Here is a 13,208-nt window from a genome sequence, read left to right on the forward strand (position 1 = left end):
GACAGGAAGGTACCTCTACCTCCAATCCTCTACTTCTCAAGCAACAGCAGAGATCTCCACATCTCTTACTATGGATTTACTTATTTTGGGTTCAGAACTGTGCCTACTGAGATGAGCTTTCACCCAGCACCCATGATACAGAAGTTGCTTTGGATTGAACATGTCAAGCTGACCCAGTTTATATTAAATAAAATGGTAAAAAGCAAACAGAGCTGTAATGAAACCTTTTTAATTTTTAAAAAGGTTTGCTCTGAGTGCCAGATCTCTGGCACGTCAGAGCAAACAGTTATAATGCCAACAAGAACAAACAGCTTGAAAAAGTACTGCAGAAAATACTTTGAATTTAAGTTTTTTTTAAAAAATCTAGACACTCCAAGAAAGATGAGGAGATTAGAAGAGAAAGGCTCCCGATCAACCTGAAAGAGTAACCACACCAAGAAGGATATTAGTGGCAAGAAAAACAGCACCTTTAGTGCTGTTTTGGCAAAACAAATATAGAAGCTGCTGCAATGACAGGTTGGATAATAGGGGGAAGAAGGTGCAGAAAAGGAAATAGCTTTTGAGTGGAAACAAATTAAAAAAGATGAAAGCACTCAAGTCAGAAGGACAGGATATTCTCGATCCCAGAACAATGAAAGTATAGCTGGTTGCTCACAGCTGGCAACTGCACTATTGATAAAAATACCCATTGGAAAAGAGAGGAAAAAGGTGAAACCATGTGGCTGACAAATATTACAGGTAAAAGTCTTTAGCTGTTCTGCAAAGGCAGGGAAAGTGACCCATGTTAGATTTATCAATGTGCCCTTACTATTACGTAAGTCTTTCAGAAAACACTGGAAAAGAAAAATAAGACAGGGAAATAAATTAAAAAGAGGGCAAAGCACAAGAAGGGGTTGCAAAAGTCAGAGTATTGTCTGGGTATCAGGAACCACACCAGAGTGAGATCTTTACTCTCCAGGAACATCAGACTGGAAGAAAATGAAGAATGTCTGGGACTAAAAATTTGTTCTTTGTTTGCTCACACAGCCTCAGACACCTGACAGGCAGTAACGGAGCTGTGGGCAGGCCATTCCCGAGTTCACAGCATATTCTCCTGGGCCACCTGCACCTTCTGCAATGCAGGTCCAGGTCCCTTGTATCTAGAGATCCAGCTGCACTTTATCTCCATCATCTGCATCGATGCAGTGAGGAAGACAAAGTCCTGTGGATGATTTCAGTCAGCTCCAGTCACCAGAACCTCTGGCCCATCTTTCAAGCATCTCAAGGCAGAGATTATCTGTGCACTCTCACTGCTTAACAGATGTTCTTGTAAGAGTGGTACCTACTAGCTAGGCACAGCCTGTATTCCCTGGGGCCATTCCCACCCCACACAGAAGAGGTTGCATCACCTTTTTTTAATTCCTTTAGGCAGGCATTGTATACACAAACCATATATACATGAGTTTTCTTCCACATGCTGATGCAGGTGTGTGTGTCTGTACATTCTGTTGCACATCCTGTCCTCCAGCCCATGATGTGCTGCACAAAGTCACGCTGTTGTTACCCACCACCCATCTCCCATAGGAACCTGCTCTGCAGCAGCAAACCCGGTCTGGTGCACACCTGCAGGAGACATCCTGCTCTCTGCTCCCATCAGCCTGAGAGGGACAGATTCTGGGAGACACAGAGAGGTTTACCCAGGTCCAAGAGCAAGACAGGGGTGAGAAGGAGCTGCAGCTCAGGAAGCCTTATGTTGCTTCCAGGACATTGTCATCAATCTGCAAGAAGGCAACATGCCACTTTGAGATTTTGCTGGAAGCCCTCTCCTCCTCACCTGGCACCTTGCACTGAAACTCTGGGTTTGCCTTCATCACTGGGTATAAAGGCTGTGGAGCCTTGTCACTCCATAGGGACAGAGAGGAAGCGACCAAAAGAGAACCTGCAGCATCAAAATGGTTCCTCCGGAGAACTACTGCAGAAAAGGCTGTGCTGAGGATCACCCCCACCCCCACAAACCCTGCAGGGCTGCACACAGCGCTGAGATCTCGGGGAACACAGTGAGAGGCTGGAGAATGACAACAGAAACAACACATTTGCATTCCCTGACAATGACAACCCTGAATTTCCCCTCTGTGCACTCTCCCACTGGTCTCTGACCCAAAGCTCCTGCTCTCCCAGCTCTGCAATGCCTCTCATCTGCCTCCTCTTTCCACGGTTCCTCTGCCGCTCTGCTAAACATCTACCATTTAATCTACATTTTTCCTGACATCCTGTTGCTCTTTATAGGCCTAAAAAGCATTTCTGAATTATTCTTGGGTCACTGGCAAATGGGAAAAAAAATTTGTAAATAGGTAAGACCTGCCAAGCTCACTTTTTAGTAACACTGGTATAAAAGACTGCAGGTGTGTGGAGTTAAAATACAGATCTCTACTTCCCTTGTACTCGTTTATGACACCCATCAATCCACACCTTGTACGATAGGTTACTCTGTGACTCTGATTTGCTTCGGATTCACCCAAAATCCTGCAATTGCAACCCCACAGGCCCAGCATTTTCCATAACTCCAAAAGACTGTATCTGCTATTCTGTCATCTCCTTTTGTTATGACATTCCCATTTGCACATTCCCCTACAGCCACGTCACTTTAACACATATACCAGAATCTCATTCTTTTATACTTCTGCTTTTTTGTTCTCACCATCATGCTGAACATTGCCCCTCCAGCATCCATATCCCTATCCCACATATATCCTTCTCTTTGTTCATGCCCTTCCCTATTTGCAGAGGCAATTTAATGGAAGGATTTGTGCAGAGGGTGGGGGAGGGAGGAAGAAGAAGGAAGGCAGGGAAGGAAAAGAGGGATTTGGCTATAACAAGACCATGTAATTAAGCTCCAGTAACTGGTACCCAGCCCGGACCCCTCATTTCAGTAATTAAAAGCAGTAATTCCTCCATTCCTAGATAACCTTTCTCATCTGATCTGTGAAAAGAGGCAGGGAGAATGCATCCATTTACACAGCCAGCACAGACACACCCTGGCAACACAAAGGAGTCCAGCCTGCACAGAGCCTGTGTATCGCTCAGCAGAAGGACAGCGTTTTACATGCCATGATATTCACCCTAATGCCTTCTGAACAAATGATTTACCAGTATTTAGGGGACAGAAAAAAGAAAGGGGGGAGGGGGTGGAAGCCGAAAAAATAAGGCAAAAGCCACAGTGACAGCAACCTTTCCTCTGTCTGAGCCCTTTGTCTCTGTCTTTTCATGGAAGCGCTGTCTGTCAAAACAGCTTTTGAGCTGCACAGCAGCATCACCGCCAGGGATGCACGATGGTAGCGGCGGGACCACAACAATCCGCGCGGGCTCGGCTGTCATGGCAGGCACAATGGAGAGCTGTGCGGAGGCACTGCCAGGGCGAAGCACGACTCGCCTCTGCACAGCCAGCCCCGGACATGACAACTGCTATTTCACAGCTACAATGGACAAACACACATTCTGCGCAGCAGCCACAGCCTCCTCGCTCGCTCGCATCCATGACAGCCACAGCCAGCTCCAAAGCAATGCAGCCCCTGAAGAGACAAAGCAACCCTTAAATCCTTAATCTTTATCGGCTAGCTGGCATCCTCCGCAAAAATAAACCGGCCACCGAGCGGCCTGAAAACCAACAGCACAGCTGACACCCATCCCGATAATTCGTCCATCTCACCTTACCACAGATCCTTCGTCCCCCGTCTCCCGTCAGTGAACACACTCTGCTCCGGCACTCCTGAGCGCTCAGATTCCAGAAGCCTCTGTGCTCTCTCACCAGGATGCTGTGGGAAACATAGTGTCAATATTTTTTTTTTCTGATTTTTTTTTTTTTCCTTCACAGCTGCATCCCTGGCAATGCAGAGGGTCTGCGCAATCACATCTCTGATGCTCCTGCTGCTGCTGCTGCTGCTGTGACGTTGCTGCATGTGAAGGAGCAAGCATGCCCACAGCACCGCCACTTCAGCTCGCAGTCAGTCCCTGTGGAACCTCAGACAAGGCAGGGGATGGGAGGGAGCAGAGAAGGAGGGGATGATGGAGAATTGATTCTTACAGGAACAGGGAAATCAGGTAGGCAGCATTAGGAGAAATAAAAAGATCGAAGCCTGTGCCGTAAAATAGAGCGGCAGCATCCTATTTTGTGATGAGACTGGATTTCGGATGTTGTGTGCTTGCAGGCTGCCTGATCTCTTCACCCTTTCTTGGCAAAGGAAAGCAAAAGGGACTGGAGGGTTCCTACTGTTGATAATGGCAGCTAGAACCCTTGGAGATAAAATGGCAGTCTGCAAAGCAATGCAGAGGAGGAGGAGGAGGATGGGAAGACTGCAAGAAGCTTCCTGAAGCTTCTTTAGATTTCTGTAGTGCCTTGCCCTAGACAGCTTCATCAACATATACAGCATCCCTGAAATGCAGCCACCTCCAGAGCAAGATGCAACCACCACCACTTCCCACAGTGCTGAACCCACCTGGCAGGGGCAGGATGTCTGCAGTCCCTGCTTTCACAGGGGACCTCAAATCAAGGTCCCACCAACTCTTAGCTGCAGTTTGTGATTAAAGCCCATAACCTGGGCTAGATCACAGCATCTTGCAACTCAGAGCAGATCTTTCTATCTGAAACAGGGGGTCACCACCAGCAAAGCTCAGGCTCTCTCGCTATCTGCCTTTCCAGAGGCAGCTGGTGAGAAGGGGCGATGGAACTTGCTCCATAGGCAGAGTAGTGCAGCTCCTGACAGGACACTGTAGCTGCGCAAAGGACAAATGTGGCTGATTTTGCTTTTCTACCTGCTGGGGCATAAACACACACCCCAGAAACTCAGCTGTGCTCTGTGCTGTCCCAGGGCAGATCTTTCTAGCACTGGAGCAGCATCCATCCTGGAGGGACCACTCACATTACTGCCCTTTCTCATCCAGCCCCATGCCTACAGCCCTGTCTAGAGCCAAGCACAGCCCAGAAATTAGAGCACCCACACTCGAAAAAGCAAAACCTGTGAGCCCCAACCTTCTGAACTGAGGCTGTGTGGGAAGTGAGCCTATCAAAGCAAGGCAGAGAAGGGGTAAAATTGTTACATGGACACAGAATTCTAAGAAATTAAGAACTGCCACACGGCTGAGTACTTTTTATTTTATGCCGTGATGTACACAAAGCAGCAAACAAGTAACACAAATACAACAACTCAGACATTACAGAACTTTACAGAAGCTTCTGACTCTGGAGAGGTCAAATATAAAAAGCTATGACATAAAAAGCTATGACAGAAATTGTTAGACTTATTAGTGGAAGTGGTTGCCAATTATCTCAGATCCAAGAATACTACAAACTTTTAAAATGTCTCTTCAAAAATATTTAAATCAGATTTCTGCCAGAAAACCATGGGCTGGAGAGGTGGTTCCTACCAAGGGCTTCAGAGGCAGGAGTCCAGGATTCCCCCCAGTGCAGAGACCATTGCACTGGGAAAAGAGCCTTGTGCTGTGCAGACTGTTTGCAATGCACTGAAGCCAGCATCACAGTAGCTCCACTACTCACCTCCAAACCAGTGAATGATCCCTCCACCAGTCCCTGAGGTCAGGCTCCACAGGCCAGGTCCTTCCCAAGAAGTCAATGTATTGGTCCTATCAGCAACACCTTCTGCTCCCCAGCCCACTGCCTGACTTTCCTGGGATGCTTGGGACCCACTCCACCAGCTGGTCCTGTTCAAGAGGCAGGGACAAGGCCCCAGGAGGATGCAGGAGTGAGGAACCCATCTCCATGCCTGGCCATTGCAGCAAGCAGAAAGCCAGTCCTGGCAGGCTCTGCTCCAACCAAGCTGCTGTAAATGAGACTATTTACTATGCTCCCATTAGCGTGCAGCCCCAGGACCCCCGTATGGCCAGTCCCATTGTACTGTCAGTGTTAATTAAGGCAGGCTCAGGCAGACATCTCCGGCCCCTTCAGCTGGGACAGTCAGGGAGCAACAGCAAGGAAAGAGATGGAGAGTTTCAGCTGTGGAGCTCTGTGCAGAACAAGGAGCATTTGTTACCCAGGAGACTCGTTCCCACAGCAGAGAGGAGAATGGAAACTATTTCGGTGCCCTCCCAGTCCTCCACAAGCATTGCCAATGCTGACGCCAGGAGGTATAAATGCTGGCAGGCTGAGTGCTTGCCTTCATCCCTGCCACAGGACACTGGCATTAACCAATTCACTGACAGCAATGCCTGTCTGTGTATCAGACACACACATCAGAGCAGATGGAGCCAGGGGGTATTTTCTTTAAAATCAAACAGAGCAGTGAAGCAGACAGGGATTCCTGAGAAACACTCCTATTTACACATCTGTTCCCAACAAAAACATCTGTACCCTCCTCCCCAAAATACATTCTGCATGTTCCCCAGATCTAAACTCACATGGATCTCCCCAGATCTTACCCTCTGCAGCACACGCCCCTCTGCCGCATCTCCCTCCCCAGTCTGCCTCACTCAGCAACAGCACTAGGAACTGACGGCCTGTCCCAAAGCTTTGCAGGCAGTAGGAGATCTCAGGTACTAATTAATAAGGAAGAACAAAGCCCTTTCTTGCAGACTGTCTTCTAGGAGATGACTTCTATTTGATCACAGAGATGAGTCAGTGCAAGAAGGGGAGCATGGCTGACTCCACAGTGTCATGCAAGGAGGAAGCAGGGATATTCTATATTCTGCAGGCTGGTGACTGTATTCCTTGGAGAATGAAGGTGAGAGAGATGGAGGTGTCAAGACATGCCTGCCCCTACAGTAACAGGGGTTCCCATCCTGCTTCACCTGGTCAGGTGCTTCCCACAGACTCCAGCATCCTGCAGTGTAGGTAGCTTGGCAGGAGAAAATTCCTTATTAATCAGGAATAATTCCTTATTAATCAGGAATAATCACTATCCACAAGCATCCCAAGTGTCGGGCAGGATTTTTGCAATCTTGCCTCCTTACCCAGTGTTCCAGGGCTGTCAGAACTGGAAGCACAACACAATCTCCCACCTGTGAATTCCAGTGAGGAGGCACATCCTCCTCCCAGTCCTGGGCTGCAGCAAAGCTTACCACTCTGGGGGAGCCACAGGTGTTGCACTCTCACTGGAAGTGAGCTGTACATGTACCTGGAGTTCTTGCTGACAACAGCTAGGTCACAAATAGATCAGCTGGGTGTTAGAAAGCCCAACACATTTCAGTCTTGGGCTTGGGCTTCTTTCTTCACATACTATGCAGGAATTGGCTGCTAAGATCAGCACATGCCCACGTACAAGAAGAACCTATTCTATTTTTGCCACAACTGTGCAGAAAAATCACCCACCAGCTGACCCAGCCTCCCACCTATTTGCTGCAAAGCTGCTCCAGAGATGCATGAACTGGAAACAGCTCAGCCCCAGATTCCAATCAGCTCTCTGGGCTGTAGCTTTGACATCAAGCACTAAGCTAGGACAGGTCTTAAATCACCTCTCACCATCAGGTGTGGGGCACAATCTGCCCACCCTTGGAACTGCCAGGCAGCCCCAGCTGCTGCCTCCAGCTTAGAGCTGTAGCCCAGCAAAGGGAGCTGCCTGCCACCTCCTCCTAAAGGGTGGGCATTTTGACCAATCCCTCATTACCTTCAGAATGTCCATGCCTCTTGAGCAAACAGAAGGTGGTACAAGCAACAGCAAGCACTTCACAGCAGAAAACCTGTGCCTCACTATCTGCACATGCAACAGCAGGAACATGCCTAGGATTTAGATTCTGGCCACATTTGTATTGGCCACAGGGACATCTTCCCTCTTTCCTATGTGCTGGACCACCCAGGAGCAAGGCAAATGCAGCTCAGTCTTTCCAAACTGCTTACCCATTGTTTGTGGTAGAAATCTAAATCCCATGGCAACCCCACCCAGCACCAACACCATCCAGGCTGTTTGGGAAATGCCAGAGAGAGGGATGCTGGTCAGAGCTGAACTAAGAGCATGGGTCTGCTCAACTGGAGCAAGGGGGAACCAGAAAACAGGAGCCAACAGGAAAACAGATGATGAAACTTCATCATAAAGGAAAACTAAAATAATTCCCCATTCCTTCAAGTCCTGTGCTTCAAGGTCAAACAACATCTCTCTGACACACAGAGATCAATGCCGGCTGATCGTTTCTGACATACGCTCGGCATCTTTTCTGTTCAGTGGGAACAGACACAGGAGCTTTTGAACAAGGGGTCAAAAATCCTAGTAGACTGATAAAAACATATGTTAGCAGAGTGGAAATGCCTGCCCTTAGCCCTCACATTTCCCTGGGGGATCACCAACCGATCCACACTGAGACCGCCTTCCAAGGGGAACTGAGGACAGAGGCACAGGGGTCTGTGAGGTTTTGCCGGTCAAAGACATATTCTCAACATCCAAATCCACCATCCCACCACGATGACCTGTGTTCCAGTGAGCCCTGCCCACTGCCCACAACAGCCGTACTGATTTCTTCAGGGCTAGCAACCCAAGGCAGGAGCCACACCCCCAAATGAGGAAATGGCTTCAAAGGAGAAAGTTGTTGCTGTTTTTTTAAAGAAGTTGGACAGTTATTGTTGCTTGCTGTCTTCTAACAGAATTAATTCCCCGAGTTCAGTCCTCTGATGTTTAAGAACATTCTCTAATTTTCCAGCTTATCTTTATCCAAGCACAGCTCACACCTATTCACTTATGTTCCAAAAATGAGCTTTAACGTCAGCATTTAAACAGCCTGTGTTTAAAGTCATATCATTTGAGTTCTCCAACCACTTCACATTAGGTAGGCTTTCCATTTCTTTGATCATACCCATATTCCTTCTCTGGACCCGACCCAGTTTGCACACAGCCTTCAGAGAGTGACTGGAAATGTGCACAGTCTTACAAGCAAGGTCTGCCATGCCTTAATATACTAAAATTTCCCCATGTCTGCAAGAAATGCTTTGTCCAATGTGTCCCATTGGATGACATGTGTCTTTTCCATGTCTACATCATGTTGGATGCTCACAGTTACCTTGCACATCACTCTGAAACCCTGAGTTTTCCCCCCACTGTCACTTTCCCCCAGTGAGCTTTCAGACAGAGCTGAACTTTTTGCTCATTTCTCAGTCACACAGCCATTCAATTTTGAACTATCCAGTTCCCATTTGTACTGTTCCTTAAGGAATAATCCCAGCTCTTCCTGCCGAATAACACTGAACAGCCACGATGCTTCCTTAACTTTGTGTCTTTAGGAAATATCATTATTGAAGTCTTACTTTTTGGAGCACAGAGCATTATTTCGTGTATTGAACAGCTTCCATTTTGAGGCTAATCTCCACAAACAACTTCCCTTCAGAGCAGTAGTTCCTCTTTCAACATTCCTGTTATCTTCCTCTAGTCTGCTTACTGCCTCTTACTTCTCAAAGGGGACTATGAATGGAAGAATTACACACGGATTAAAGGGAGGCAGTACAAGCACTTGAGAGATCCATTTCAGGTTATTAAACAAATAATACTAGCAAATGTCCTGGAACAAAGAGACAGGATACAGTACTTTGTGTCCTGCTCCCATTCTTTGCTGAGCATCTGCAACCACTTCTAGAAAAATCATACTGGGCAAGATGGTTCCTCCATCCCAACCACCATCTGAATTCCCAACTTCCAGTACTGAGGTCAAATCCTTCCTAGTGCTGGCAATTGATGCTTCACTGCCCAGGAACAGAGGCCCTCACAAGCTCCATAAAAAGTCACAACTCCCAGATAGGGCTGGGGCTGGCACAGCTCTGCACAGGGCTGGGCTCAGTTCCACATACCTCCAAACTACTGAGGCATCTATGGGAAAACTAAACCCTGCCCACAACCAGCTGCCTGTCTCCAGTCCTTTCCAGGTCAGGATTCCAGTATGTTTGCACCCCAAAGGAGGCTGGGGTAGCAGGGAGATGTGAATCACTTGGAATTCTGTGTGAAAGGGAGAAATGACCCTACAATCCAACTCTCAGTGTGCATCTTCTACTCCTCCGCATACTTAGTACTGCCCAAGCAAGAGCACAAAAAAAGCAGCTGAATGTTTCTAGACATAAGAAAATCAGAACACAAACAGCAGAGCAGCTCCTGGATCATGTCAGAAGGCTCAGCTTCAATCTGATAAGCCAGACTCATAGAGCTGCTCAGAAAATCTTGAATTGAAGCAAAGCCTGGACATAACTGATCTAGACTGAGGTTTCAGGGTGTTTTAAGTAGGAGCTCAGCTCTAAGAGCAAAGCTGTTTCTTCAAGCACTCACTCAGATATTGATGCCACACTTACTGAGAATATAAACTCTTGCCAGTCAAAACCTATTACTAAAAAAAAAATAAAAAAGCCTGCCTTTTTATCTGGCAAACAATCACTCTGAATCACTCTGAGCAGCCATGGTAACAGCGGATATTAAGGTGTAAATGGCTTCACTCCTACTAGAATTAGTTTTCAAAGCAGGATCAATGCTGCCCCAAAGCACCATTTACCTAAATAACTAGTTTCACAATAACTTAATAGTTCCCCACTGCCATGAGGAAAGCCTTAAGTTGCCACATAACATAATACACTGGGGCTGGTGAGCTTGGCTCCCACAGTGCTGCTGCATTCTGACCTCAAATAAAAATTATGCACTTCCAACAGATGAAAAGCTGCAGGGCTGAGCTGAACCTGCAGCCCTGAAATGGTTCACTGTGTTCATAGCACTGCTCGAGGACGGTGACTGCTAATGGCTCCCATGATGTGCAGCAAAGTGACATTCCCTTCCCACTCCAGGGGCATGGCAGGGCTGACTCAAAGTGAGGGTGACTGCACTGCACATGAGGCTCAGCTCACAGCAACTGCAAGGGAAGGGATGAAGCAGAGAAAGGGCAAGCAGAGGAGAAGAAAAACATTACTGTTGGATGCACAAGAGGCCACATCCAAGAATGGAAAAAACCATCCTGCCCTCTTGCTCAAAGACTGAGTCATAAACATTTCAGTTTTCCAAGGCAACAGTAAGTATGAAAACTGTCCTGGATTTCCCTGCCCAGGGCAGGGAGGTTGGAACTAAGTGATCTTTGAAGGGTCCCTTCCAACCCAAACCATTCTATGATCATATGATTCACATAGAAAACCCTCATTAACATGGCTCTTCACGTGCCAAACTCCTTCCCAGCAATCCTCATTCTGAGTAACAGCAAAAGTCAAACAGAGACATCCGTGAACTCGCCACAAAGAACAGAAAGTTCCCAGCAGACTTCCCAGCTCTCAAACATTCCCACTCCACTTTGCAACAAAGCCCAGGGAGTACAGAACCACTTTATTAGAGACACATGATATCATTTATGGTTGTTTGTACTGATTTTCCCTCTAAGTTTCTCCAGTTACACCCGAACTGGACACACAGTGCTGCTCTGCACTGTTACCTGCTCCAGCTGGCTCTGTTTTAGTGGCAAATAGAGCAGTCTTGGCAGTTGCAAAGCACTCTGTGATTGAAAGACACTTGAAGATTCACTCCATCCTCACCTATCAGCAGCAGGGGAAGAGCACAATATTGGCAGGCACAGGGCTCCAGTGCTATACAACTGACTGCTCCTGAGCACCCACATCCCAGCAGGCACCTAAAAAAGCTGCAAAGGGGAGAGGGAACAGAACCATTGAAAACTACTTGAGACCCTGTCCACCACTTGTAGATTAACCTGCTGGCTCTCAGATGGAGCAGTTGTCTCTTACTCCTCACCCGTGCTGTCTGCAGCACTGTTAGCTGAAGGGAGAAGGTCTATACACAAACAGCAAATTGGCATAAATTACAGCCACCGCCACAGCACTTCACACAGCACGGACTGCACATCCCCACCTTTAATCACTGTGCATGACTTGCTCATTCAGAAGGGATCTGTGGTAACTGCAGATCACAGGCAGAGCTTGAGCAATAGTGGCATTTTGCTTTGAAGCAGGCAAACAATATATAGGGCTGTATGAATAGGCATGTCTTGCATGTGCAAGACTTGGAGTCATCCTTCCCCTCTGCCCACACTGGCACACAGCTCATGGATGCATCCTAAATGGACAAACTGAGAGCTTGAAGACAGCATGGAAAAAAGGACAGAAAAGAGTAAAGTGCAAAGCAAGTGGGTTGGTTCTCAGGGGAAAAACAGGGGGTGCATTAAAGCAGTTCCAAACTGTATAAAAGGCTGCTGCCAAGAGCAAGCTGCTCTTCACATCCTCAACAAAAAGAAGAGGATCCCTGAGAGCCATAGAGGGGAGTTGAGGTTAGACACTAGGTATAACAGATAAAACTAACCATTCACTATTCCACCAAAAAAGCATAACACTCAGGAAGCAAACTGGTTTTCTTAAAATTTTCCATGGTCTTATGTATCTCAGAAACTCTTTGCTTTACTATTTTTGAAGTGTGCACACCTGTTAATTTTCACAGGCCCTTACTGTTAAGAAATGGAAACAATATATTTTTCCAACTTTACTGCAAAACAAATGCCCATGTTACAATCTTGGTCAGCTCACAGCATCAGGAAATATCAAGAGAAGGAAGAGATTGAATTGCTAAAATGAAGGATGTAGCAGGCAATGTCCTGATCAATGGGCGCTTCCAGAGATTAAATAAAGAATCCCAAGGAATGGCATAGGAATGGCATAGCCCAGGTCCACTGTGCCTGCTCAGGGAGATGTGATTATTACCTGGCTTTTGGAGGTCTTACTGTCGTGTGACTTCTGTTTGACTCAGAAAAACAGGAAGCCTCTAACGGGGGATTAAAAGCTGAGAGCAATTTATTCTGTGAGGCAGAATACCTGGAGAAACACACACACACACTTCTGGAAAGACACAGCAAACACACAGGTGCAGCTGCGAGTAGAACAGCATCCTGAGCCAGCTGATCTGGCTGCTAATCCACCTGGCTGTTAAAAACATACTCCAGAAGTATCTTTTCCCTGAGCAGAATATGCTCTGTGAGAGCTTTCAGCCAATGGATTCACCCCTTTTCATCCACCACAGAGAAGAGACCTTTTCCTCAAGAATTCAGTCCTGTTGGAGACGATCCTTGGTCACAGCTGAGAACCCTTCTAAATTTCTCTCTGGTTATTATTAACATCCTCCCATCTACCAGGGCAAGCTGTCATGGATCATCAGTCAGCTGTATTCAAGGTCTCCATGTCAGGTCAGCCCATGATTAAGCAACCTTGGGGCTGAATGTGCTTATCGGTGTACATTTAATTAACATAAAGAGTCTTAACTCGCACCTCCCAGCTGCTG

At 47.1% G+C, this 13,208-nt stretch overlaps 1 protein-coding gene across 10 annotated transcripts in view; it reads right to left on the reverse strand.

The window, feature by feature from the left end:
* The window catches only part of RUSC2 (RUN and SH3 domain containing 2), a 57,569-nt gene that overhangs the window by 31,778 nt on the left and 12,583 nt on the right, over positions 1 to 13,208 (reverse strand). For 5 of the 10 annotated variants that reach the window (XM_018922933.3, XM_018922939.3, XM_018922940.3 and 2 more), the window contains one exon: positions 3,686 to 3,791. The exons of 1 other annotated variant lie outside the window; for it this stretch is intronic. The gene's annotated coding sequence lies outside the window, so the exon portion shown is untranslated. Of the gene's footprint in view, positions 1 to 3,685; positions 3,792 to 5,530; positions 6,270 to 13,208 lie in introns of those variants that run through there. 4 more of the 10 variants (XM_050986654.1, XM_018922934.3, XM_050986655.1 and 1 more) reach the window with 3 other exon arrangements.

Source organism: Serinus canaria, chromosome Z (genome assembly GCF_022539315.1).
Source record: "Serinus canaria isolate serCan28SL12 chromosome Z, serCan2020, whole genome shotgun sequence".
Taxonomy (NCBI): domain Eukaryota; kingdom Metazoa; phylum Chordata; class Aves; order Passeriformes; family Fringillidae; genus Serinus; species Serinus canaria.